The sequence below is a fragment of the Fundulus heteroclitus genome, unplaced genomic scaffold (genome assembly GCF_011125445.2).
Source record: "Fundulus heteroclitus isolate FHET01 unplaced genomic scaffold, MU-UCD_Fhet_4.1 scaffold_63, whole genome shotgun sequence".
In the NCBI taxonomy this organism is placed as follows: domain Eukaryota; kingdom Metazoa; phylum Chordata; class Actinopteri; order Cyprinodontiformes; family Fundulidae; genus Fundulus; species Fundulus heteroclitus.
The window spans coordinates 1,301,353-1,328,560 of record NW_023397066.1 but is presented as its reverse complement, the minus strand read 5'-3'; the positions used below and the strand labels follow the sequence as shown (position 1 = coordinate 1,328,560).

The 27,208-nt window shown below is 41.3% G+C and overlaps 1 long non-coding RNA gene across 1 annotated transcript; it reads left to right on the top strand.

Annotated features, from left to right (window-relative positions):
• The first annotated feature begins 6,435 nt into the window (after positions 1–6,435).
• LOC118561439 lies at positions 6,436–9,063 on the top strand. The gene is made up of 3 exons (XR_004930048.1): positions 6,436–6,583; positions 8,623–8,824; positions 8,899–9,063. It is a non-coding gene; the product is annotated as an uncharacterized LOC118561439 (long non-coding RNA).
• Positions 9,064–27,208: the final 18,145 nt, after the last annotated feature.

Below are 27,208 nucleotides of genomic sequence, written 5' to 3'. Positions count from 1 at the left end.
GGCACACAGAACATCTACCGTGCTTTCTCCTCTTGCTCTTCAGTTTTCTATTTTAGCTGTAGTGTCAGAAAGGTCAAATCAGAGACCTCAAGTTGTAGCTTAATGAATAGCAAAAATTAGCCTTAGAAATTTTAGTGATGAAGCTCATTCCAGTGAAACTTTGTTATGAATAGAAATAATTCCCCCATGTGAGCTATGGATTAGAAAGGTCAGATCAGACACCTTAAGTTGTAGCTTTGAGGAATGTATGAATAGAAGAGCTTAAGCTCTGAATTTTTAATTATGAATCTCGTTCCAGTGAAACAATGAAACAAAGAAAGAAATTGTAGTTGTAGCTTTAGAAACTTTGGACAAAATAACTTTAGATCAAAAATCCCTAATAATATACTTATCTTATTTTGTCTTCGTATTAAAAACAGTTAAGTCTTTCTGTATGCTGGTTAATTTATGAAAGAAGTCTAGTAAAGGATTTACTTAACTTATTCCTTTGTTTTTCCCTATGACTCCAATGTTTTTCTGTTTATGTGCAGCACTTTGAATCATTTTGTTACTGAAAAGTGCTGTATGAATAAACTTGCCTTGCCTTCTAGTGTTTATTTATCTGGTTAGCTTAGCAGCTAGGTTTGCAGTTATTGTAGCTCTGCTGCTCTCACTGTAGACTTTGAATATGGTTGAGAGTCACAAGAAGTAAAATGCGTTCATGTTTATGAGAAGAAGAGGAAGGACTCAGTAGAAAGAAATAAGACCAGAGTGGTTTTGGGATATTTTATTCACATGATTCCCATGAAGAGCAGATAAGACGGTCTTGCACATGCCGACTTCAACACATGATAAGAAGCTTTAAAAGCAGCAACGAGCAGAGGAAGAAAAGCTGGAGAGAAAGCAGAAAATCAGCGTGTGTTCAGGTGGTGGACAGTCTCTTGTTTCTGATTATCATCAGCAGAGAGAGTCCACAGCAGTACACCAGACTCTTCACTATCAGCACTGTGTAGAGCAGGCAGAGCATCTTCATTCGATTCTGGAACATCAGAATCCAAGGACCCTCTAAAACAGAAAAGAAATCAAATCTTTAGTGCTGCTGTAAGAAAAGTTCATCCTCTTCCAGCGACTCCCCATGAAGCTGAACTCCTGGTGAACAGTCACCAAGCCTTCATTACCTTGCACACTTTGGGAATAGACTGGGCCCCCCTCATGCTTGACAGAGCAGAGGTATTTCTGGGGGACATTAGGGTCCAGATCCACCAGTTTGATGGAGGCGCTGCGTCCCGACTCTCTGAGCTCCAGCTGCTCTCCCTCTCCCAGATCCTCCAGACCACCGTCCTCCTTCTGTCTTTGCCAGGAGATGTGGACCAGAGGAGGAAACATGCCTGAGGCCAGACACAGCAGGTAGCTCTTCCCCTCCAGGTGGGCTCTGGATGCTGCTGGGTACACGCTCACCACGGGCTTCACTGGCAGCACATCTGAAGGTTGACAGCAGCAACAAGCAGCACAGACACACATTCACACAGTCAGCAGCAGCTTGCAGCTCTGCATTCAGTCTGATCCTGCAAACTCCATGGACTCTGATCCCTGAACTACTCATCAATGCAGCCCAGAGTTACCTGCAGACTCTGGATTTTTTTGTTATTTCAGCTTTCAACCTAATATTATCTCTGACTTTTGTCCTGATAGTAGGTAAACCTTGTCTGCCATTCTATTTCTATTGTCGACCCCATCATGTGGGGCAGAGCATCTGCCATTACCCCACAACATAAAAAAGTATTCTTGCTTTTGCATAATCTTTGTGTCTCTGCTCTGTCTTCTCTAAGCCCCAGTGGGTCGAGGCAGATGAACGTTCACACTGAGCCTGGTTCTGGTTCTGTTGGATGTTCTCCTCCCTGTTAAAGGGGAGTTTTTCTCTCGACTGTCACTTCACGCATACCCAGTATGAGGGATGTAATTACTGTGCCTGAAATTCCAACATTATCAGTCAGCACCAGAACCAACAGACCATGTAATGTCCTTAGTGACTTTTCAGGGTGCAGTCACAGTACGGTTATGGGTCTAAAACCAGACTGAAGCTTTACAAGGTTTATTTTTGACATTTTGATTTTCCAAATGAATCAAGTGTCTAAAACATATTTAAAGCTCAAAAAAAAAAAAAAAAAAAACTTCTGAAAATCTTCTATAATTGATTTTTCTGAAGTACTTCTGGAGAAAAGCTGCAGCTATCCGACATTTTTCTTATTCTCAGAATAAAACAAATGTTTTAATTTCTCTTCAATTATCTTTATATCCATGTCAGAAATTAACAGACAACATTTTTATTATTTTTCTCATATTTGTTCCTTTTTTATTATATTTCTGTTTGATTTAATAGAAACAAATGTTGATCAATTTTAACCAACATCATTTATAGCCTGAGTTGTTTTTATTAACCATGAACATTAATTTGACAAAAATACATCTTATTGTTAATTTATGTTCAGAAACGTTTTATTTCTGGAAAATATTTTCCTCTTTTTATATTTTGTTTAAATATGTATTTCATTTCATGAAAGCTGAACCTCTTGCCCACCGACTGCTGGAGGCACCGCAATCCTGAACTGAAAAGCAGGAAAAGAAAATGGAAGGATGGATTTCATAAAACCTTGAACACGTATTATTATTGTCAACAGATCTTTCATTTTAAACAATAATATTTTGATGTGATAACATCTCATCTTGTGAATTGATGAAGATAAAATATGAATTTGATCATTTTAAATATTTCAGCTTTAAAAATGTTGACTCTAAATAATATTTTTCAGGGTTTTTGTGGACCAAGTTTTCTCTCTGTGACAGAATTCAGAGAGAAAAGGTGTCAGAGGAAAGAAGCTGTGCAGTAAACGGGCCGGGCTCCGGGTTCTGACCCAGAACGGCTGCATCCAGGAGCCACAGGGTGAGAACGTGGTGCCGCTGCTCTCCCCACTGATCCACCCTGCAGCCTCACTGAACACTGTTTAAAAGCAGCAGAAGAAAATCCTTTGATTCATGGCAGCAAAATGCTTCTGTTGCTCCACTCTGAACTTAAAACCAGAACCAGAAACTTTGGACCTTTGGACTCATTTTCAGCAGATTTCATCTCTGCTGATCAGAAACATTCAGGATTTATTACCAAGAAACTTTACAACCTTTAGAAACTTAAATGTTTGATTCAGTCAGAGAGATTTTTCATCCTTTTCTGTCTAAATTATGTTTTCTTTGATGCATTTTCAGCAGATTAAACAGGATTATTAAAACATAAAATTTATGAGAAATTTTAAATCCTAAAGCAGCAGAAAGTGACTCTAAACACATTTTAACTTCTATAATAAAACAATAAATATTCGTTCTTACCTGTTACAAACAGCTTGGTTCCAGAACTAAAGATCCACCCCACACAGTGAGAAGGACTGATACAAAAACCTTTCTGCTGTTTTTCAGTCTGATTATCTTCAGTTTTTCTCTCTCAGCTTCATGTAACACTGAGTTTTAGCTGTTATTAAATGTTTAAAGAAGATTTTACACTAATTTGACTTTATCAACAATATTAGCAGATATTACAGAGTCAGAGTTACTGAAGGTTTTCACTGTTTCATGTGAAATTACAAAAATCTATTTTACTGAATAGTTCAGAGACTTTTTACATGTTTCTCCTAAATTCTTGATGTTTTCATGGTGAATTGTCTCCTAATGATAAAAACTAACATGTAAATCCTGAAGCAGCAGAAAGTGACTTTAAACACATGTGAACTTGTCCAATCAAACAATAAATGTTGGTTCTTACCTGTTCCATCCAGCTGCTTCCAGAAGCACAGATGGTAGCAGTATCCTCCACACAGGGACAAAGACTGCTACCAGAAGCCGTCTGCTGCTGAACGGCTCGGCTGAGGAGAAGCAGTCCAGATGATGAAGCAGGATCAGCTTTCAGCTCCATCATGTCTTTCTCTAATGTTCACATCAACATGACCGTCTCTTCTTCTCTTTTCTTTCAGCCACACTAGCAGCATGGTTCTGATGCTGATGTCAGTCAGTGGCTCGCTCCACTACTTTAGTCCACATGGACTGGATCTGGGAGTTAGTTCACATCTTCATGTTGTCCTCAGGATCAAGTGGAGGAAAGTTTGCTGCTTCTTCATGACTGGATGCAGATGTAAAAAGTGTCTGAATGAGAAGCAAGCAGTGGTGGAACATGAGCTCATGTTCAGGAGATCAGAGCTGAACTGTCTTGGAGAAGTTGCTCTGAGCTCCTGTCTGGATCCTTGGCAGAACATCAGAAATGTGCTCTGAAGGTCCAAAGTAGGAGTGAAGGAAGCTCTGCAGACATCCTGGATGAAGCCTCTCATCTATGCCAGTGTGTTTCCTTCTTTGTTGGCATGTTGTCTGGCTGAAAGTCTTCAGTGTGTTCAGTCTGAGCTGCAGCTGCTGAAATCTCCTGAGATCATGAATGCTGCTTGGTGGTCTGTGGTTTCCTGGAAGCTGAAGGTGTCATGAAGCAGAGAGAGAGCTGCGTCTGAGCTGGGAACCAAACTGCCTCCTTTAATCACTCTACCAGTGATAGAACATCTACTAACAATGTGGGTCAAAGGGAAGTTGAAATAAACAGCACTCAGTAAACCTGTGAAAACAGCTGAAAGTTAATGCATTATCAAAATGTCAACTTTTTCAGATTCAAATTACAATTAAACACAAGAAAGATATGTCATTATATAACCTTCTGAATAAAGTAATACCTTAATAAACTGAAATCAGCTCCTCCTCCTTGCAGTCAGCGACATGCAGGCGACTGAAATCTGCATAGAGTCTAATATTTAGTCTCCAACAATCAGAGCTTCATCACCATTCGCTGCTCTTCACTCATCAGTTGCTGGTTAGCTTTCAGAAACCGCTCCAACTATCAGATTCCTCTCCAAGCAACAAGTGGAAGCAAACTAAGCCTCATCTGTCCTCAATGTGTCAAAGCAGGAAGAAAAGAGCAGAGCAAAGACCCCGCCCCTTTTCAGACTCTTCCCTGACAAAGATGGAGGGATTCCTGCAGCGTCAGCACTTCTCTCTGACCTCTCAGCATTAATAAAGTTGGTCATTTTAATCCCCATCTGATTATCAGGAATTAGCAGCATAACAGCCTCAGTCTGTCAGTAATTGCTGCATGAATACCTGCCTGGTGATGTGAGGTTTATAGAATAGATGAAGAAATGTTAAAATACTCAGACTGTCTCAGTGTGACATTGTGGTATGGGAGCTGCAGAGGAGAGAAAGGATTTAGCACGGCTGCTGAGGTCAGCACAGGGATTATGGGAAAAAAATCTACAAGATCTAGAGACAGAGTCTCCAGGAATATTTGTCAAATACATTCATGCAATTGCACATTATTCTACATCATCCTGTAAACTGAATGCTTTTTGTCTTGAGCATCAATTGACTTGAACATTTACATTTTTTGCCAAAAATTATTTGGACTCTTAAACTTCTCAGAGAATGTTTTGTCGGTAACATTCACACAATTGCAAAGGAATTTAGATCGTTCTGTAGATCGACTGCTATCTGTCTTTTTTGACATTAAGTCTCGCTGCACAGTGGCACAGTGAGTATTGCTGTAGCCTTGCAGTGAGAAGGTCCTGGGTTCAATCAGACGTTGGGTCTTCATGGAGTCTTCATGTTCTCCCTGTGCATGTGTGGGTTCTCTCCGGCTTTATCCCACAGTCCAAAAACATGACTGTTAGGTTAATTGGCTTCATCTTCTCAGAGTGTGTGTGTGAATGGTTGTTTGTCTCTGTGTTGCCCTGCGACAGACTGGCAACCTGTCCAGGTGAACCCCGCCTCTCACCCACTGAACGCTGAAGATAGGAACCAGCAACCCCTCATGAACCCAGCAGGGATAAAACATGTAGGAAAATTGATGGACATTAAATCTCATCAGATGTTTAGGACTATTTTCACACTTTTTAGCTTATCAGGAAGTGTTGTCTGTATATTCCACTTTAACATTATGTCTTGCTTGTGTTCAGAGCCACTGTCTCACTGATATTTCTGTATGTTTACTCAATGACAATAAAGATTCTTGTGAAATTAGGTCAAATTCCCTCTATGTGGTTTCCAGAGTTCTGGCCTCCAGAATCAAGTGTTAGATTCCAGTCCTGCTTTGTTGATGTAATCAGAGACACCTGACTCTCCTCAGGCTACAGCCACTTGCAGAGCCTCAAGGCTTAATGGGGGGTGAGCTGGAACAAAATCCAGTTGCTTTGTAACCACTGATGTAATACATATTATTGTTTGGCTTGTCAGGCTCTCTGTCACTCACTTTGACTTATGTGTCAGGGTTTGGGGTGAAGGACCAAAGAGGCAGAAAGATGACAGCAGGCACATACTGGAAATAATAATATTTAATGGAGCCAACTCCCAGAATACACAACAAGGAATAAAACAGACTGTCATACTGCTGGTCCTGGTTCGGGCCTGGTCTGTCTCTCTCTCTTCTCTGCAGGGTGTGACGGGCAGGTGTTTCGCGTCCCAGCTAATTAGGTGCCTTCTTAAGGAGCTGAGACCAGGAGCAGGGCGTCAGTTCTTTCTCGCTACCAGCGTGGTACTTGACCAAATTGTCTTTTGACCAAAAGCGTTCCGGGCCAGATCTAACTCAGTCTTTTTGTATGTTTCCTCCTAAGAATCACTAGTGATGGTGAGATGAAGCCTCATGAGGCATTGAACCACTTGAACCAACTGGTTCCAGAAAGGGTTCATTTCTTGATGCTTCATGTGCACACGAAACCACCTACTGGCCAGGTGTATAATCACAGCCAGCTGGATCTTAACACGTGTGATGCATTGAATTTTTGTCTATTATGACTCTTGGGAATGACTTCACAAAAGGTGTAGGACGAAATAATTTGTCTACATAAATTTTGTATACACGTGTATAATAAAACATTGTTTGAATGTATTGTCTGTGTGTAATTATTCCCAAAATAGTAGTGACATGATATGGCATGTTGTGTAATGTTTTTCTGTGACTCTAGAAAAATGGCATGGGCTTAATCAGGCAGAGGACAATGAAAGTGCTTGTGGAACTAGGCAGGGGGTAGTGAATAGGCTAATGCTTGTGTAACTTGCATGAATTCATGCATTTTTATTAAGAAACAACAATTTCTCCACAGTTTTTGCTTTCAAATGATTTCTCTTTTTTGATACTACTTCTCCAACCTTTGAAAAGACACGCTCACATGGCACAGATGATGCCGGGGTGCATAAATAAATAAGTGCAAGTATGTACAGATCTGGTTACTGTGACCAATGATTAGCCCAGTACTATACGGTCCCACATTTTACCCTCAGCAGCAACACTGACGCACACAGAGGTTCCCGCTGCGTCTTTACGCACGATCCAGCTGCTGATGTCTCCTCTCTTTTCAGCTCAATGCAATTCTAGACAGTAACAGTTTATAACCTATATCACCTTTCACAGCAACAGGTTTCTCATCTCAGTCGACCAGACAAATCTCTATTGCTCTCCTCAGTGCGCTCTGGGCGGTGAGATGGGAGGATTTTACCTGATGGTGCGCTGCGTGCGAGGGATAAACAGGGTGGAAATGCATAAATAAAAACTGTAAAGGGCTCCTATACAGTGATCATAGGAGCTGACCGGTCTGAGATCAACCTCCTGATGTTACAAGTTCTTTAAAATGAAAGCGCGCACCCAAATTACAAGTAACGTAATTTTGCGCACCTGAAAAAAGCGCACGGCAGAAGCGCACCGAAGCGCTGAGGCACAGAAATACGGTGCATGTAGTTAAAAAATGCAGAATTGATAAAAACAACTTATAACCAGACGTAGCGTTTTTAAACTGCATCTGGTGAGCAGAACTGTTTTATGATCCAGAGTGCAGCCATCACTGGTTCTGAATGAAGGCTTTATCTGGCAGCAGCTCTCTTCCCCCGCCCCCCTCCCCTCCTGCGTACGTAGTACAGGACCTTACCGGCACACTTTCACCGCTGGTTAAGACTAAAATTATTCATAACTCTGATCGCTCTTCCTGCTGCTCTGTTAACATGAACTGCAGCAGGAATTACTGATGGCCACAAGCTGTGAAAGAAGCTGAAACATCTCAGCAGAAGGCGGAGTTTTTATCGTCCGCTGCCCAGATGGGCGTTGGGATTTTTATGCGTGAAAAATGCCATCTTTGCGTGTGACCGTGTGAAGTCAGTGAAAGGCGTGTGTCACACGGTCAATGCGTGATAGTTGAAAGCACTGATCTCCTGTCTATCTATCTCTCTCCTAAACTCTCCAAACACCAAACTAACTGTCTCAAACTAAATAACCACTATCCAAACTCTGCTATCCAAACTATCAAAACTCTATCCACTCTCTCAACTGACCGCAACTCACCTACAACAACCCACATTTTGAATGGAGCCTGTGGGGTTTCTAAAAGCTGTCGAAGCCGCGCCAACATCTGAACCACTTCCCGAAGCAGTCACGTGGTACAGCCGGCCAGCGAGGCTTCGGACGTCATCGTTTTCGGCTCCTCCCCTAAATGAAGCAAGCCTCGATACGCGCTTCACGGAAACGCCCCCTCCATTACTCGACACACGCCTCGAAGCCTCGGCACATCACGTAACATCACTAAGAATCACCCAAGCAACCGAACCTTCAAGCCTGGACCTCCGTCGACTTTCGGATTCCTCAAGCCACCTGTCAGTCACAGCCCCTGCTCCAGGAATTACCTGCCTGTCCACCCTCCAACGCACCAGCATCAGAAAGGAGAGATTCGCAGTACGCATCAGGATTCAGGACACCACCCTCCCAAAGCCCGAGACAACCCCAAACCCCGTGAGTGCTGCATTCTCCACCTTATCTCACTTCATTGACCAACTATTCACCTCTGCCCTTATCCTTCCCAGCAGAACCCAGGACTATCCAGCCCAACACCGTTACAGAATCCTCCTCAATAAACTTTTTTCATAAACCTCACAAACTGTCTCCGTGGTTGCCCCGCTTCAGGGTCGTTCTTCTCACAGTATGACACAGACGATGCACCAAGGAGAAACAAAAACCCAGAACTTAAATACAACTGGAAATTACTCAACAAAGGTGAGTGGGATGAACTAATTTGTGGTGTGTGAGCCTGTGTGGTTTGGGTGTGTTCTCTCTCTTCAATAGGTGTGGCTCGGGGAGGAGCTGGCTGCACACATCTGTGACCTATCTTCATCAGAAGCGGTATTTGGAGCCTGGCCTCCTGTGTGCTCGCTGCCAGCATTCCTCTCCAGTGAAAGCAATCTTATTTTGCCTTAAGCTATTTCCTGCTGCAACCTAACCTGTGCTCTGTCTTCCTAGGATCTCATTCCAAACCAGTCTCCTGCTACCGAGCCACACCATCCACCCTCCACCTATTCAGCTGCCACTCCTGTGAGCTTTCCATCCTCCTCAACCTGCCCCGCTTCTGGAGAAGCCACCTGTACCTGTTCCCTTAAAAACTAAAACTGTCAACTGCTCCTTTCCCCACGCCTGGTTTTCTGCCCTTTGGGTCCAGCACCGTGAACACAACATAATTAACACAAACATCCATCATCATGACAATATGTCTGAATTTAGATGCAGGTCTGTGGCCGCAGATTTCCCCAAATTAAAAATGATCCACTTGGGCTCATTTTTTTTAAGACACACGGGTTAATCAATCACAATATGAAGGCTTTGTACTTGAGCTCTGAATGAGATACTGTTGTCAATATGTCGGGAATTTGAAGAATTACTAGAATTTACACTATAGCTTACAGTCTGCTGGTGATGTTGATCCTGTTGACGCTCTCAGACCACCTGATGGAGAGAAGGAGGAGATGCAGCCAGTGCAGGTGGAGGCTGGGCTGACAAGAAGGCCAGAGAACAGAAGGAGCAGCAGGAGGATCAGGCAAGAGGAGGCGTTTAGTTTAGCCTTTATAACAATGACCTGGTGATGTGCAAAAGTCAGTTCCTCTGAAATAATCTGTCCTGCAGCATTATGGCTTCATAAAAAAAAAGAAACATGATACAACCCAAGAGGCGGATAATGTGGTCAGACATCAAGGTTATGTTCTCATTGAAGCTGTGGTTCCCAGTAATAGAAATACAAATTAAACATGTTCTGGTTTGACACAGTTTTGTGTTTTTCTTCTTTTCAGTTCCAAAATAACCTTCAGACTTCTCCAGATTGAGTCTTGTTCACATGAACAATAGTTTAACACACAGTCAGTCTTGGTAAGACTTTTAACTCACTGATACAAACCGCTGGAAGCTCAGTCACTAGACACGATTATTACAGCTTCCTGGGTTGAATGGGGTTCCTTTAAAGTTCAGGAACCTCATTCTGGGGTTCACCAGATCAATTGCATTGAGATATAAATTGTGTTTGGAGACCAGCTGACCAGATCCATAATTTACAATTCAGAAGATGTTCAAAGAGACACTCCAAAAAGATTGGTGTAAAGCAGAAGCAGAGCAGAGGAGAAAGAAATGTGTCCACCTTCACCAAGTTAATCTCTGAATCAGCAAGTATGAAGACCATAACTGTAACATTCAAAGCTTCTGCTGTGACTCTGTGTCTCTGCTGCTGACTGCTTACGTCTCACTCTGCTCCCTGTGCTGCTCTGCTAATTATCCCTGATGTCCTGAACCTGTGACTGCCACAGTTAGTGGTGCTGCCACACCTGGGTTGCTCTATTCATACCTGTCTCCTCCAGGGTGCAGAAGCCAGATTATTGAAAACCTCTTTGTGTGAGTAGATCTACCAGTGGTCTGTGGCTGCCTTCCTGTGAGAGACTCTGATTGTTTGTGGATTCCTGCATGTTTGCCTCACCTCTGTCTGACTCTCTCGTTGGTTCTAGACCTTCTCGACCTGTACTCGTTACCTGACTCTCTGCCAAGCCTTCCTGTGCTTCTGCCTCTCAGGACCTGAGACTGGACTCAGAACAAAGCCTGTAGGATTCTCCCTCTGATACCTCTGCCTGCTTTTGAATTCCCATGTATGACCATGAACTGTCCCCGGACCTTCTCCCCAGCAACAAGTCATGTTTGGGACCCAGCTTCTGTGTGTAAAGGACAGACCAAGATCCTCCTGGGACACTGCTTGGATTATGTGCTACACTCTGGATTCAAGAAAGGCTGGTGGTCCTCACTGTGGGGACTTTATGCTCCATAATCTCCACTGTTGAACTTGCAGCCACTAACATGACCCAGCAGAGCTGAAATCAACAACCATCACCCTTACAGGGGTTTGTGAGGCAGTTCCAGAGGTTTCCCACTACAGCTACACCTGTTGCTTAAATAAATCTTTTAAATCTGCTCTGTGTCTGGCTGAATTATCGGGTGCATTCCATGTTCAGGTTCTCAAAGCTTTTATCTATGCATTGATTTGTTTGCTCCTTCAAATAGAATATAGTAATGTTTAAATGTTTTAAAAAAAATGGACCAGTGGATCTGCTGCTGGTCCAGGGGTAAAACGCTCAGCTCATGTAAAGAGGCCTTAGTCCTCGACTCAGCTTACCAAGGTTCATCTTTAGTCTGCGGTTCTTTTCCACATTTCTTCTCCCTCTCTCAGCCCTTCTTTTACCGAAAGGACCGTGCAGTTAAAAAAAAATCTGTGCTGATCTGTCCTATCTGGCATTAAGGCCATGTCGCTGTAGCTCTGCTGTTCAAATGATGTGCATGTTTGTCTTTGCACATGTGCACATGTTTTTATACATTAAGTTATTTAATGTTTAATCTGTCTATTTAGTTATTGTCCTTTGAATATCAGCCCAAACAGCTGATATCATGACAACAGTTGAAAGGAATTATTCAAGCACTGACGATCTTTTAACAGCAAACTCTGCACACATATAGAATAAAGGAGGGACATCTTCTCTTCAAGTTCCAGACTTTAACAAATAAAATTAACATCCAGAGAACATCACTATATAATGTTGTTCATCTAAATTAACACCATATTTCAATCAACAAGTCCTCTATACTAAGCTAGTGAAGCTTAACTAAAACTACTAAGCAAAATGAAGATAAAAAGAAGTTAAGGAACTATTTAAACACAAAAGAAACAAAAGACAAAATAAAACGGTCAGAATGATTCAGTGAATCCTGGTTCACTGCAGATCTGAGTTAAAGAACCAAAGTTTGTCTTAAAGAATGTGGAATGAGATAAAATTAGCTTAACTAAGTCAGAACATTTGGTATGTGTTTCAACCCATTCACAATGCAAATCCTGAGTGAAACTAAACATTATTTGATAAAATAACATTTTAAAGAATGATTTTCTCAATAAAAAACTTCAGGATTGATTTTATTGGTGTGATTATTGCTCTGGTGAAGGCTGGGTTGTCTGATCTGCTGTAGCTATGCGGCTAGCTGAAACATGGCTGTTAGGAGGCGGCTCTGGGTCCTAGGCTGTAGGAAGCTCAGGGCTGCAGCATGTGTGGCTTCAGGCTGTGGAAGTGGGGACCTCCACCTGAGTTCCCTGGTGGAGCTGCTTCTGGTGAGGGCCTGTAGATCAGCCCCTCCTCTCAGCTTGACCTGGCTGCAGAAGAGGAGACCGTCTCTGTTTTATTGACTGGTTTATTAAATCATTTCAGTTCTGACACTGATAGTTTGCCATCATCACAGTTTGTCGTGATTTTCAGGTATGGGTTAGTGGTAAATGAAGATGGTTTTTATGGGAGGGCCTGCCAGACCCCTTAGTCCCAGGACCTACCAGAAGGTTAAGTAGGCCGTGCCCACATGGAGCCGAATAATGTATCAGCAAAGAAAGGTTTGAGCACGAAGCTGGAGGAGCTGTTATAGTTGCTGTAGTACTTCTACCCAGAGGTGGGTAGAGTAGCCAGAAATGTTATTAAAGAGTAGCACTACTTCAACATATTTTATTCATCCAACCAAGAAAATACTCAAGAGTAAAAAGGTATTTGTAAGAAGGCTACTCAAGTACTGAGTAAATGTTATAACTGATTTCATATTTAAAAATGATCTCATTGGTTGGGAATCATTTTTTAAACTGTGCACAAATTCTGGTATTTTAAGAACTAACGTAGAACATTTACAAACTATTACAAAGTAACAAATTCAGGCAGAAGAAATAAACAGAAAATACCATTAAAACGACAAAGCTCGTGTTCAAACAGGAAGTCTCACCTTAATATAAACTGTAGCCCTACAGTTTACTCATAATATTTACTCAAGTAAAAGTAAGAAGTACGGTTCTATAAAACTACTTCTAGAAGAACATCTTGTTCAAAAAGTAACTCCAGTAAATGTAACTGAGTAAATGTAACTAGTTACTACCCAACTCCTCCCCTACCTGTCATGTTCTGGTCTGTCTGCTTTCTGTCAAAGTCATCCTCTATAATCCAGATTATCTGATGCTCCTGTCAGCCTCCTCCCTTAGAAGCTCAATCAAGCTGATCTCCTTCATCTGATCATCTGCCTACAGATACTTCAGCAAAGCTTTCCTCACCCTTCAGGTCTGTCATCATGTATCAACCATGTCTGTCCTGTTGTACTGATCCTAGCCTCTGGTGATCTGCTCACATTGGTCATCCTGCCATCACCTCCTGCTGTGAGCAGCCAGATCTTCACTGCTAGAAGCTTCAGTGTTCTCCAGCAGAGGTTTCCTGCCTGAACCAAATATCTAATCATTTCATTTTAATAATAAACCTTTGAAAGCTCAACACCATGTCTGGCTGAATATTGGGTTATCTGTCTATCTGAATGTAGCAATGCCACAGCAGTGACTGCAGAGGACGCATGTTTTATACCAACAAGTCCTAAAAGATTTTCATTAACTGGATACTCAGAGGGAAAAAAAGAGGTTTTAGAGAGAAGACAGCTAACTCCAGAGATGAAAGATCTGCTTATAGAAAATGGGAGAAAGGTAACCTGCTCTGTCTCTCCACTGTCGCTTCATGCTTGCTCAGTATGAGGGATTGCTGCAAAGCCATCAACAATGCAGGTGACTCTCCCTGTAGCTCTACGCTTCTCCAGGAGTGAATGCTGCTTGTTGGGACTTTGATGCAATCAACTGGTTCAATTATATAAGACATTTTTTGACCAATCAGTATAATATGATTGAATTTGACTTTGTAAAGTGCCTTGAGATGACATGCTTCATTAATTGGCGCTATATAAATAAAATTGGATTGAATTGTTCAACTAGAACGTTTCATCTCAAACCTCTGGATGTGCTACAAGACACTGCCTTCTGATGAGATCCAGATGGACCATCTCCACTGATGCAGGCAGGCTTTTAAAAATGAAGGAAAGCAAGGATGACTTTTACAACAGAGTTAAAAGAATATTTCTGGTGATTTATATGGATGATGTGAGAAGGTGGGAGACCATCTGTTCTGTCTTTAGGGTGTTGATCTGTTTGCTGAAGCCTTTTGCACATCCTGAGAGGTTAACTCTATTTTTAATTACTTAATTTTTCACTATTTACTTTTTTTAACTATCTTGTTTGTCTATTTTAATGTTAGTTATTTTCAGTTGTCTGTGTACTGCACCTTGTTGACCTTTGTTCTTGTAAAGTGCTTTATAAATAAATATGTTATGGTAAACTTGCTGAGCTGCTTGCTGTCCATCAGGAAGTCAGTGATCCTCCTGCAGGTGGAGTCAGGGACGCTCAGCTGGGAGAGTTTGTCCTGCAGCAGGGCTGAGATGATGGAGCTGAAAGCAGAGCTGAAATCCACAAACAGGATTCTGGAGTCCAGGTTCTGTTAAATTACAAGATAATGAATAAAAAAGTTCACCAAGACAAAATGCTGACCTAAGATCAGTCTGAGATTTAAAATGGAATAAAGTGAAATTATCTGCTGAAATCTGCTGAAAGCTGTTAAACAACAAGATCTGCTGGAAGTGTTTTATTGAGAGATTATTAACATTAATAAGAACCAACAGACTTTATTACAGCAGCTCAGAGATTCTCTGCTTTGTTTCTATTTCTAATTGTAAAGTTTACTTTTTCTAACCCTTAAAGTTGTTAAAGCAAGAATCTTGCTGGTTCCGCCTCTAAATGCGTCTGAGATGAAGGTGAACAATGTGTGAATGTGATCTGGAATCAGCTCCTCTCTTCATGAGCCAAACACCATCATGGCTGGAATAGGAAGAGATGATCTGTTCAAGCTGCTGAAGAGTTGTTCTATTCACAACAAAGACACCAAAGGGCCTGAAGAAGGAAAGCAGCCATCAAGCTTCACTTCTTCTCCTCTAACAGGAAGAAGAACTGTGCAGCTCAGACATCTGTTCATCTGGAGGTTTTTGTTCAGGCTGCACGCATCATTTCTCACTGTGGGGGCCAGACTTCCAACAGCCGCAGTAGTAGGAGGCTGAATGATTGAGTTTAACTTCATTTATCTTCAATGCACAGCCGTTCTGAATGTTTACAGCTGAGAAATCATCTTTCTGGGGATGATTGTAACGTTTATCAACATCACCATCTCTCCTGTCAATGTCAAGAATGATTCTAAATGTTTCATTCTCTTTTTTCTGGTACCAGGCTACATAGCTACCACACTGATCAGTTGCTCCACAGCTGAAGGAGACACTCTGACCTTCTCTCCTGGTCAGAGATAGATCCTCCTGAAGCAGCTGTGCTGCCATGGCAGTCAGCGCTGTAGAGACACAGACAGACAGGTGAAGGTTAGTGTGACAGTGTTGGCTCCAGGTGGGCTTTGCTGGCTCCTGATTGGCTGCAAACACTCACCTGAACACAGACAGCAGAGAGCAGCAGCTGGGAGGAAAAGCATTTTGTGCAGTGGTGTTTCCTCTGGTGAACCTGGGGAGAAGTGGCGCTCTGATGCAGCTGAGGCCAAACAAGGACGAGCTGTGAGATCAGACGAGGGCCACGTGGTTTCTAGCAGCTCCTCAGAGCTCCCATCAGCCCCTGCAGCCCACAGATCACACTGCTGCTGCTGATTGGCTGCTCAGCTCAAGCTGCTGGCTGCTTTCATCGTCTGGATTTGAATCTGACAGCAGAGGGAAAAAATTTGCCTGACATGCAGAAAGACTAAAAACATTCATGTTCCCACAGAGACATTCAGCTTGGTGCTGAATTTAGGATCACAGACTGTTCTCTGTTATTGGGCTGAAATGCTGCAGTTGTTGCTTGTTGGCTGCAAACAGTCAGAGTTGTGTTCACTGATCTCGACGCCTTCATTGAAAAACAAGTGAAAATAGCCTCAGGTGGAGAGTTTCACTACATTGAAGATTCAGTCTGGGAGCAGCTCTAAAGTCTCCATTTCCACCAAGCAGATAAGAAAAGTCGTCAGTTTAGCTGCCTGTGTCTCTACGGTCCAGGAGCCAAAACTCAACCAGCCAATAATAACATCTGATCCTCTCTAGTCGACCAATCAGAGAGTCCTGAGTAGAAATCAGTGTTCCTGTTTCCTCCAGCCTCTTTCCTCATGTGAAGTGGGCAGAGTGACAACAAAAGGAAAAGTGAGGTATTATAAAAGTATTAATTTGATGTTTATTCATGAAACCAGGTAATTGGAGGTTTTATACTTAATCTCTAAATATATGTTGGTTTTCATTCATATCGAAATAGAAAATAAATAATTATAATCTCAGTTTTTAGTCTAAAAACCTGTTTATCAGAGATGTTTATAGTTTCTTCACCACTCATATATTCCCTCAGTTGATCTGTTTTACTCTCTTCACATCGACGACTCGACTCTTTATTCATAAACCAAACAAAGCGTCCTGCTGTTTGTCTTTTGGGTTTTAACCTAAAAAAAAGTTCTCTTCATGTCCTTGACCTCATGAATCTGTTTGAAGTAGGACTGTAATTCATGAGATTTGAAGTTCAATAAAACCACAAAAAGCCCGAAAATGTGGGAACAGAAGATAGTTTGATGGTCAAAATAAAAAAGAGTATTTAAATATTAAATAGAAAATAAAACAATAAAATTAGACAGAACCCAGAAAACATCTTGTTTATTAGTTAATATTTAATCAAAGCTGCATTAAAACATCCAGAACTGTCATGGAGGGTTGGGTGGTGTCCAGCCTCAGTGGGGAGGCCTTCATGCGGTGTGAGGGAGGCATGACCTGCCGGTCAAGTCACCTCCTGATTGGTTCATCTTTGTTTCCTAGGTAACTAACCAGTAGTCCTCTGATAAGGCTGGGCTGTGTTCCCCAGTAAGTTCTGGTTAACTACCCATTAGTACAGGATTAGTTCCCAGGGCGTTCCCTCGTAGTTCATCAAATGTTTTGTACCTTATTGTAAAGTGTTACCGGATTTTCTAAAGAGCAACAGAGCTAATCCCTGTGGTGCTGAGCTGCCCCAAAAGTTATTTATTTCAAATTAAATTATGAAAATTAAAGACTGAAAAACACAAATGACATCAAGGCACAAAAACAGAAACAACATTGAGAAACCAGAACATGTTTCAGTTTTTTTAAACCGTGCAGACATCCTATCAGCACCTCTGAAACTGATGATCCTGGATATCAGCTCCTCTGCTTCCCTCTGCTGGTCAGGAGATGAAACTGCAGCATCCATGGATCTAAAGAACCAGCTCCCAGGTTCTGGTTCCATCTATTCTTTAACACACTGGTACTGCTGCCTCTGGAGGTACTAATCAAATATCAAGCTGCATTTTAAAATGTGATAATTTCAAGTTAAATATCTGGTTTTACTTGAAGTTTCTGTTTTTAAACGAAAGCATCGAGAATAGAAACAGAACCAGAATAATTAATTAATCCCAGACAGAAAGGATGTATGTCTCCTTACAGTATGAAAAAAAAAAAAATCTCTCGTGATATTTTGTAATTAGATATAGAAAACGATATGTAGTCAAAATAAAAATGTTGTTTTAAAGTTCAGGTTAATTTTAAACAACGTTTTTCCAGAGGAGGATTTCAGAAACCAGTGTCTTTTGTTCAAAGGCTTTTTTAATTGTTTCTTTTTCAAATTAACTTTCTGGACAATACCAAAATCAAAACAGACACAAAACAGAAAAGCAACTTTACAATACAGCTATAATTAACATACTGTTGACAGTGGACAATATCAAGCTTAAACAAACTTCTGTCTAGATTATATTAATATTTACACCTATTGCAGTAAATTTTTGATACTTTCCACAATAACATCCATCCATCCAGTTTCCATCACGCTTTATCCTTGTTGGTGTGATGAGGGGTTCTGATGCCTATCTCCAGCGTTCACTGGGTGAGAGGCGGGTGTACCCTGGACAGGTCACCAGTCTATCGCAGGGCAAGACAGAGACAGACAACCATTCATGCACACACTCACACCTAAGGAGAATTTAAAAAGGCAAATTAACCTAACATCCACAATAACATAATTCCTTAAAATGTTTTTGAAGAAAACGGAAAAAAAATTCAGCAATTAGTCTTTACCTGAATAAAAAATATTTTTAAACAGTGCCGATATTTCGTAATCTCTTAAAATAATTTTTTTCCCAACGAAAGTCTGTTACACATCCTTTGTGTATCAGTACAAACGGTAGAATTTATTTTTTTAACTTTAGTAAAAAAATTTCCAAAAATCTTTTGACAATATCTTAATATCTATGACATCTTCTACCCTTGTAATATTAAGGGGAAAAACTACTAGAGATTTTTCTGCATCATTCATCCCCCAGTATTAATTATTGTTACATGAATTAATGATGTTTACCTTGAATAGAAAAATGGTAAAGCCAATTGTAGAAAATTCCCTCGTTGATTTGGTTTCCAGCAAAACTATCCGTGGCACTTTGAGGTGTTTGTTCTCTATCATCTGCCTTTCTTCTTGCTGCTGAGTGGTTCTCACCCTATTAGCATATGACTGTGGCCGTGTTCTGACAGTGTGCTCTTCTTCAGTATCTGGGGGGTGACCCTGACGTTCAGTCTCAGTTTCATGAATCTTGGCAGGATGTCCAGCAGTTGCTGATGTTGCTGTGAGCAGAACGATGGTTGCTGGTGTAGGGATTCAGCAAACATTAGAATGGACCGTATGATGTACTCAGAGAGATGCTGGTTTCAGAATATTTCTTCAATCTTCTCTGAATTTTCTCCAGAAGCGGGACTCCTACAGACGACAGACCACAGTCTGGAATCTCTGAGTGTTCATTTAATATGTGAAGCTGTCAGGGTTGCACAGTGTCATAGTGGATAGTAATGTTGCCATGGAACAAGAAGATCCTGGGTTTGAGTCCTACGCTTGCCCTTGGTCTTTCTGCATGGAGTTTGCATGTTCTCCATGTGCATGCCTGGGTTCTCTTAGGGTACAAAAACATGACTGTTAGGTTAATTGGCCTCTAAATTCTCCTTAGGTGTGAATGTGTGTGAGAATGGTTGTTTGTCCTGTTTGTCTCTGTGTCGTCCTGTGATAGACTGGCGACCTGTCCAGGTTGTACCCCGCCTCTCACCCATTGACAGCTGGAGATAGGCACCAGCACCCCTTGCGACCCCAGCAGGGATAAGCATGATGGAAAAAGGATGGATGGATGTGAAGCCATTAGGAGGAGAGGGGAAATGACTCCAGGGGACCAAAAAAGAGCTTCTGCTGCTTTTTACTCTAGCAGCTAGAATCATCTCTGTGTTTTCCACAAACCAGGTCCAGAACCTAACTGGCTCCAGTGTGATCAGCTCCAGTTCTTTGTGTTTCCACCCCTGTATCAGCTTATCTCAACAGCTGGACCAGAGGAGAGAGCTGCTTTCAACAGGAGCTGGAGGTGGGCTCCAGTGACGCCTCCAGAAACCTTTCATGGGGGGCGTCACTAGATACTAATGATCTAGTATGCCTAGACCAATAACAGCATATTTTGAGTTGAACAAAAATTACTTTTTGTGTAATTTGTAATTACATTAGGAATAAGGTGTACATTTCTTCATTTATTAAAAAACAAAACAATCACTAGGGGAAAGTAGATACTGGCAGATACAAATAAAAGCATGATACAAGGTCAAGAAGAGCAGCGGCCTTGCTGGCTGTGCATCATGGGATGAAAAGATAAACTGATGCTAAAATTTACACTGGCCATGGCCACCCCATGGTGGTGCCAATGGCGGGCTCATAGAGACCAACAACCAATCAGAATGTGTGGTCAACATGTTCAAAAAATCCTGCGTTAGTTTAACGTTTGATCTTCCTGATCCAAGTGTAAAAACACTGATCTTCATCATTATTACAGGAGGAGCATCATGGAGCTGCCGTCTCTTATCTTCTCTGTCTTTGTTGATATGACTCCTCACTAAGTGCAGCAGGTTAAAGCCCCACAAAGATCTGCACTTACAGCAGATACTGTCTGCTGAACCATGAACATAATTTATGTTCTGTGTTTTGAAAACTATTAGTCTTTAAGTTATTTTGAGGTTTTATAAAATTAATAAATCTAGTTTCAAATCTAGTTGATTTTATATTGTTGCTATCAATCAGGAAAATTGGCTTCATGGTGACATAGCTAACTGAAAATGTGTTGTTTAAATGTTGAGCGGGGCAACAAAGATTCATATTAAAAAAACAAACACACAAAACATGCAGCAACAGACTGATCTGTGGTCGTTTTGATTTATTAAAAAATTAATAAATCTGGTTTCAGTTTTTGATCAGGAGGCCGGCATTGGAAGTTGTTGACAAACACTTCCTGTATGTGTGAACCTTTGTTATAAAGTTAAGTTGGTGATATCAGAGCACCTGTTGGTTTCATGCTGAGATAACTAACTGGGACGAACTGCTGGAGGACATCAGGGTCTAATTTTCTCACTCTACTGATTTCTACTGTTCTCCAGTTTTGCATTGTATTACATTGAAATGACTATCGTCATTTCAGCTCTTAACTTTTTGCTCTCTCTCTTTTTCTTCATAGTAGGTACACCTGGTCTGGCGTTCTGTTAACTGTGACATCATCCAGAGAAGACGGCTCACCCGCTACTACCATCTAATGTAGAACAGATTACTAGATCAATGTGTGCTTCTGTGCTTTTTTGTCTCTCTTGTTGTGTCTCTGCTCTGTCTTCTGTAACCCCAGTCAGTCGAGGCAGATGACCGTTCATACTGAGCCCGGTTCTGCCGGAGGTTTTCCTTCCCGTTAATGGGTGGTTTTTCTTCCCACTGTCGCTTCATGCTTGCTCAGTATGAGGGATTGCTGCAAAGCCATGTACAATGCAGACGACTCTCCCTGTGGCTCTACGCTTCCCCAGGAGTGAATGCTGCTTGTCGGGACTTTGATGCAATCAACTGGTTTCCTTATATAGGAAATTTTTGACCAATCTGTATAATCTGACCCAATCTGTATAATATGATTGAACTTGACTTTGTAAAGTGCCTTGAGATGGCATGTTTCATGATTTGGCGCTATATAAATAAAATTGAATTGAATTGAATTGAAATGTGTTGTTAAAATCCTAAACCGGGCAATAGATATTAACTATAAAACAGAAGCACCAAAGATTAACTAAAAGAGGCAACATGCTGATCTGTGGTTATGGAAAGCACGTTTTTTTTTTAAGTTTAAAAAAAAATTGTTTTTTTAACTTTAATATTAGTTTGAATATAAAAAAGCCTCAATATCTTTGGTAAATGTTGTGTTGTGTACGAAATAGGTCGTTTTCTCCCATAATGGGTCGGGGTGAGGTCCCCTTCTAAAATTTATATTTTTCCACCAGGTCTGCTCTGCTGTCACTCCATTAGTCCACCTCATACCCTGGATGGTCTATATTACAATGTCTCTGATGGGATTTAACCAAGGCTTTTGTCATCAGATATAAAATAGCAAAAATATATTTTAACATGATCTTCATTCATGGCTAATAAAGCATGTGTGTTTTATTTGTTAGATTATTCTGCTGCAGCTTCTCTGGATAGCAGATTTTACTGAACTGTTCGTTCAGCACCACGGACAGCGGCTCCCATAGAGGTCCATTAACAGCAGACTGGAATCCTGCTGATGTTCACTGTTCGTTCAGCACCACGGACAGCGGCTCCCATAGAAGTCCATTAACAGCAGACTGGAATCCTGCTGATGTTCACTATGTGCTGAAAATCTCTAAGCCAGGTCCACTTAGGCTCCGTTGGTCTTTGTCACCAAGGCAACACATTTGTGTACTTTAGTCAACACAGAGAGGAATTAGTAGATCTCATTAAATGTTTAGAATTCAGCTCTAAAGAAGTCCAGGGCCAGTCACAGCGCAGAAGAGACAATGGCTTGAGTAGTTGTCTTGCAATTGGAAGGTTTTGGGTTCGATTCCAGCTTCCCCTTGTCACATGTCAATGCTCCCCTAGGCAAGGCACTTATTCCCAAATTGCCTACTGAGCTGCATATCTGTGCATGAATGTGTGAGTGAGAGCGATTGGGTGAATGTGGTGCTTTGAGTGGTCAGCATGATGGAAAAGCGCCATGTAGGTTCAGTCTGTTTGCCAATGTATTGGAACAGACTTGTTTCTTTAAAAAGTTTGTTTGATAAATGACTACTACACTGCTCTCATAATACAAAAGGCTATTTAAATGCTTTTATAGATTGAATTAATCTTAATCAATTTTCCTTCTCAAAGAATAAACAGGAGGTATAAAAAGCAATGGTCATGCCAATCTTGCATTGATTACTGGCTGGTATCAGATCATTTACCAGAAATATCTACTAGTATTATAATGTCTACCCCCCATACAGATCATTGTGCCGTAAACCTCCTGCCAAACCTTCAATCAGACAAAACAGAGATTCTCATTCTGGAAACTTAACAACCCAAATTGATATTGGTCTAAAGCTAAAGCTCAGAATGACTTTGGTTTAAATTGGGAACTTCTGAGGATACTCAAGAAAGTGTAGCAGCGACATAAGAAGGATAAAAGAAAAGCAGAGGACACCATGATTTCCCAGTAACTATCCCTGAAAACGAGTCGAGCAAATGTCTGATCAGAGGAGAAATTTTCTTTCAGAATTACAGAACAGTTTAGATGATATGCACAACATAAGAGCGGAAAAGGCCTTCATCAGATCTAGAAAAAGATGACTGGAGATCAGAAAGCAACAGTCCACATATTACTTTAGATTAGAAGGTCGATCTAACACAAACTAAAAGTTTATAGAAACATCAGTGAAGTTCCTTATTAAATTACTTCCGGCTGTGCAAACATATGTAGATTATATGTGGAATTGCTTTGTACATCAGTTTGGAAGGTACTTTAAAAATCCTGTGCTCATATTTTTAAGTACCCATTAAGACGATGTTGGCTTCTAGAACCGATGTTTCTACATGTGTCCTACATTTACCGCATGTGTTTCAAGCAATATTACTGCAGTTAAACATTAACATCTACAGTATCTTTGAGGCTAGTTTGCACCTTGTCTCCACTGAATGTGAGACACAATACAACAGCGCCATCTTCTGGTTTCGCAAAAGCAGTTTTCCAGCATTTCAGCCCAATAACAGAGAACAGTCTGTGATCCTAAATTCAGCACCAAGCTGAATGTCTCTGTGGGAACATGAATGTTTTTAGTCTTTCTGCATCATGTCAGGCAGATTTTTTCCTCTGCTGTCAGATTCAAATCCAGATGATGAAACTAGCCAGCAGCTTGAGCTGAGCAGCCAATCAGCAGCAGCAGTGTGATCTGTGGGCTGCAGGGGCTGATGGGAGCTCTGAGGAGCTGCTAGAAACCACGTGGCCCTCGTCTGATCTCACAGCTCGTCCTTGTTTGGCCTCAGCTGCATCAGAGCGCCACTTCTCCCCAGGTTCACCAGAGGAAACACCACTGCACAAAATGCTTTTCCTCCCAGCTGCTGCTCTCTGCTGTCTGTGTTCAGGTGAGTGTTTGCAGCCAATCAGGAGCCAGCAAAGCCCACCTGGAGCCAACACTGTCACACTAACCTTCACCTGTCTGTCTGTGTCTCTACAGCGCTGACTGCCATGGCAACACAGCTGCTTCAGGAGGATCTAACTCTGACCGGGAGAGAAGGTCAGAGTGTCTCCTTCAGCTGTGGTGCAACTCATCAGTGTGATGATGATGATGATTATTATTCTGGTACAAAAAGAAAGATTCGGAAACGTTCAGAGCAATTCTTTATATATATGGTGATGGTACATTAAAAACTGTCAGTCAACCTCAGGTATGAGGCCGTATGTTGGAGATAAATAGAGTTAAACTCATTCAGCCATCTACTGCTGTGGCTGTGATATGTTGGGTTCCACACTGAGAAATGATCCCTACAGCCTGAACAACAACATCCAGATCAACAGATGGCAGCAAACCACAGCCCAGGTTCACTGATTTCAGAGACCAGGCTTTCTTATGTCTTTTGTTATAGTTTTTGGAAGCAATTAGAAAATTAGCACCAGCGTTGATCCACCACCTTAATGTGTTTTTCCATTGTGTCAGGGTTTAGTTTTTATTTAGCCTTATTTCCTGTTAGTGTTCAGTTCCTCCTCCTCCTCTCACTCAGCTCACCGTCCACTCACCCAGCTATCAGTCACACCTGTTGGTCACTAATTAGTCAGAGTTCATTGAAGACAAATCCTGACACATTGTGACAATGGGGAAATTTGGGCATGCCAGTGGTAACGACAGACATTACACACTGATTATAGTTGTGAAAAATCAAGCTAATGCATCTAAAGTTAGTTCTAATGCAGCAGAGCAAATATTAGGTATTCCAAATATTTAATGACAGTAAATGTTGCATAGTATTGATAATATAGGGTAATCAGGTTAAAAAAATATAAAGTATTCTGGTTAACTGTGGAAAAATGAACACCAGCCTATTTACAGTTGTATTGATTAATATCCAATATGCCTCATAGTACAGCTGCATCTCACACTGGCTAAGGGGTGTGAAAATGTACCTTAGCATTAGTGAGACAGTGTAAACTATTCATGATCAGATCAGAACCTCTGCACCCATCAGCATGTTTTTGAGTTTGCTGTGAGCAGCAGAGATTATAAAGTCTGACAGCAGCTGGGAGGAACAACCTGCAGAAGCGCTCCTTGGAGCATGTAAGGATGTGGGAGTCTGCCACTAAAAGATCTCTGAAACAGCTCCATGCATGGGGTAGGAGACATCGTCCATCAGTGATGTGATATTTCTTACCTTTCTTCAGTCTCCACCACCTGCACTGGATCCAGGGGCCATCCCAGGACAGAGACGGCTCCTCTAATGACTTTATCCAGCTGCTTCATCTCAGCTACAGAAAAGCTGCTGCTCCGATAGACCGCACCGTAGGAGATGGCTGAAGCCACTAAAGCAGTGGTGTACCCCAATTATCCTGTTGGCTATGTTGTCCAGAGCTTCAGTTGCATGTAAGGGGTCCCATAGCAAATATAGGCCTCAGAAGAGTGGTTCAAAGTTTTTGATAATATGGCCGACCACAACGTTGGGACGCACCTCGATTGAGGGGGACCGGCCTGTGCACCATGCTAATCCCTGTTACAGATTTTATTTTTATTTTTCATCCATTCAGTAGTTTAGTGCATGTGGAGCATTTATTGGGCCGTTCATATTGATTTTAAAGTTAAATTATTAAGTTAATACATTTCCACACATTTAAAGAATGTTTTTTGTGCTTCTTCTGCGTAAGATTATTATTTTCTGAAGACTCAAGTTTGTATCATCCTTTTTTGGTTAACTTTCCGATAATACAGTTACGTCTATGGTGATTTTAGTTAATTGTTATTAATTAGGATTATGATTAATAATGTTACAGGCCCCAAGTAACAACAACAGCTGAAAAACAGATAAGACAGGTAATTTGTAACGACTCTAGCATTCAATGGATAATTTTTTTTATTCCAATAAAAAGGTCTAGGAGCTCTTTATATTGTCTCAGGTGGATTATTGCAAAATAACTCTTTTCCAGTATTAATAAATCTGCTGTGCATCACATTCAGACTGTGCAGAATGCTGCAGGAAGACAGGAAGAAGCAGGAGAGCACACATCAGTCCTGTTTTAGCTTCTCTGCACTGGCTGCCAGGTCATTTTAGGTTCATTAAAATTATGTGTTTTAACTTTCAGGGTCCTGCATGGTCAGATCCCCAGTATATCTCAGAAAGACTTAAACCCCAGTCATCTACCAGAGTTCTGAGGTCTGCTGATCAGAATATATTGTTAGTACCACGTAACGGTTTCAGACACGTGGGGTTCGGTTGTTTTCAAGCCAGTGTGACCCGATTGGGAAACTGTATTCAATTGTTTTTATGTCTTGTAAACGTCATTGATTATTTTAAAGCACATCTTCAAGCCTGGCTTTTATAAGGCTTTAAATTATTGTATTAAAATACTTACTTAGGCCTAAGTGAGACCTTTTTCAGGAAAAACATCTTTATAGCAAATTGATTTATGGCTTGTAGATTAGAAATATAAACATAAAAGCTTTTAAAATAATTTTAACCAGCTTTATATCAGCTGTTGGTATGGTAACAGAGAGCTTGTTCAACGTTCTTGAGGATAAAGCAGTAAAAACGTGGATCTCTTTGTTGTAAATCTTGGTCTTGGATCTTCAACCATCAGCTGAGTCTGATCTGAGGGAGGTGAGGTTCAGAATGACGGGTTCAGGGTTCTGACATGTAAGGTGGTAACCTTAAATTAAGTTGTGCAATAAACAGCAGGACCAAACAAGATCCCTAATGTTCTAGTTAAAGTTCAGCTACTGATCAGAAACATCTGCCAAGTTTCCCTCTGAAAGCTTTTTGCTGGTTAAGGCGTGATTGTTAGATAACAATTAGATCCACTAGAACTGACTTTAGTCTGATCTGTGTTTAGTTCTTGGAAATAATCTGGTTCTAAATGTTAGGAAGACAGAAAAGCAGAGAACCCAGATTGTTCTGATTTTAGGTTCTAATGAGACAATAGCAATCAGTGGAACAATGTTAAGATTAAGGGCGAACATGGTAAATAACAGGGCCGAACACTTAGCTCTGAGGGACTCCAGTAAACATGAGAGTAACTGAAGAACTAAAAGCTGTCAGCAGTGACTCTGAAGACTTTATCAGATAAGTTTGATAGAAAGCAGTGGAGAGCAGATCCACTGAGAGCAAACCAGTCTGAAGTGAACTAAACCAAAGATCAGCTCTGATAGAAACGTCCAGACTCCTCTGATGACTCTGCAGGAGGTTTTTATTCAGCGACTGAAACTAGAACGGAGCAGAACCAACATGGCCGTCTGGTTCTGCTGTGGTCTTCAGAGGAACGCAACAACAGACTTGTTTGTGTCGGTGGTTTGTGTGTTTTTCTCAGTGTGGTTTGTGTTGCTCTGATCAGT